The following is a 2,182-nucleotide window of genomic DNA, read 5'->3' on the forward strand; positions in this document are numbered from 1 at the left end:
ACCGGCCCCCACCCGGCCGTTCCCCTTTTCATCCCCCCGCCATTCACTTACCCGTCAACCTGCTGGTGACTGACCTCCCAGTCCCCATTTCTTTGACCTGCTGGTCACCGACCCATCTACCTGCCAGTCACCATTTCTTTGACCCACCGGTCACCGACCCGTCAACCCACCAGTCACCAACCCACCGGTCACTGTTTTGTTGACCCATTGGTCACCAACCCATTGACCCTCCAGTTGCCAACCCACTAGCTGACTTTTCACTGACTTGACAGTCACTGTTTCGTTGACCCGCTGTTCACCGACCCATCAACCTACCCAGTGCTGTTTCATTGACTTGCCGGTCACCGACCTCTTAACCCACTGGTCACCAACCTGTCAGTCACCTTTTCATACACCCGCCATTCACTTACCCGTCAACCTGCTGGTGACTGACCTCCCAGTCCCCATTTCTTTGACCTGCTGGTCACCGACCTGTTGACCCACTGGTCACCAAGCCGCCGGTCACAGTTTTCTTCACCCACTGGTCACCAACCCATCAGCTGCCATTTCACTGACCCACTGGTCACTGCCCCATCTAAATTAGATCAATGACAGCAAATTCAAATTCCTTCTCAGTCCGGAGATCCCATTCTTCTCCATTTTACTCTGTTATTATCGTATATTATCTACATAAAGTAAGTGGCAGGGACATACTCAACCAAACCAGAGTCCGATGTCTCAGGGGCAGAATGCCTGTTTCCAATACACTGAACTCTGTAAAGTCTAAGAAACTAACAGGACAGAGAAACTTAAATGTGCATAAATACCCTAGTTTAAGGCTAATCTTTAATATTCAGTGTTGGTTTTGTCTTAGCCACAAGCAGAGAACCTGTACAGGTTTGGGAACATCGTAACACATGACAAAGTCTCCTTTTTAGGAGCATCACACAGTGCTTGCGCTTTTCCCTCCCGTTACGCCACCAAAAGCAGCAACCTGCTGCCTGAGAAGATACTGTTCTTCCAACACGCAGAAAGAGAAAAGGTGTGTTTCCTGCTTAAATGAGGCACAGATGTATGAAGAAGGTTGTTAAAATAACAGGGGCCATGGAGGTTTTTTACTCCCTCCAGTAACTGCTACACTTTTAAGTCAGTAAAAACACTTGCAGAGGGCCAGACAAGCGGCTTCCTAATCATCTCAAAAAAGTGGGTCAAGTAATTCACTCATTAGCAGTGGCCAGAATCAGGGGAAAAAGAAAAAAGGCAGTTTAGAGAACTAATGTAATACTGATCTTTGCAAAGGTTAAAAGCATCCAAGTTGCTGTCCTGCTTATCCTATCCTAATTCAAGACACTGTATTAGAACGTAATCTGATTTTATGTTAAATACAGTTGCAAAGTTATATAAAAAATATCATAGATTTGGGAAACAGAGTTTTGGGGGGTTTTTTTGGTGTGGTGGTGATTACACAGATGAAAATTACCGGGCTGAGACTTAGTGTATGTAAAACAACAAACCAGAAGATGAGAGATAATGCCCTAAAGGGAACAGAATTATTCTTAATTCCTTAATTCTTTATTCTTAATTATTCTTTTGTCCAGTTCTGGGCTCCCCAGTTCAAGAGAGACAGGGAACTACTGGAGAGAGCCCAGCGGAGGTCTGTGAAGATGATGAGGGGACTGGGGCATCTCTCTTACTAGGAAAGGCTGAGAGACCTGGGTCTGTTTAGCCTGGAGAAGACTGAGAGGGGATCTTATCAATGGTTATAAGTATCTAAAAGGCAGGTGTCAGGAGGATGGGGCCAGACTCTTTTCGGTGGCACCCAGTGACAGGATGTCCTGGTATAATGTAAAACCAGTCTGACTGACATAGGAAACAAACCAGTCAAGGTGTTCCTCCCACTGCACGTCACTGCACCTCGCTGGCTGTGGAGCTCCTTGGAGGGACGATGTCTCTGTAAGAAACTGCGTACAGAGAGTGACAGAGGACCTGCCCTGGCCCTTTGCCGCCCTGCACCTGCTGGAGACATGGTGACAGCGGCAGCAGCTGCTGCACTGTCAGTCGTTTTGCCTGCCCTGAGGGCTGTGAGGGCCTCTCTGAGGCGACGGCGGGATCCGGCTGGCTGTTGCTGTCAGGCGCTCGACTGAAGCTCAGGAATGAAAGATACCGCCTGTTGCTGCTGCCTGCCCCAAATTCCTCCTGTCGC

The sequence above is a fragment of the Buceros rhinoceros genome, unplaced genomic scaffold (assembly GCF_000710305.1).
Source record: "Buceros rhinoceros silvestris isolate BGI_N320 unplaced genomic scaffold, ASM71030v1 scaffold10496, whole genome shotgun sequence".
In the NCBI taxonomy this organism is placed as follows: Eukaryota; Metazoa; Chordata; class Aves; order Bucerotiformes; family Bucerotidae; genus Buceros; species Buceros rhinoceros.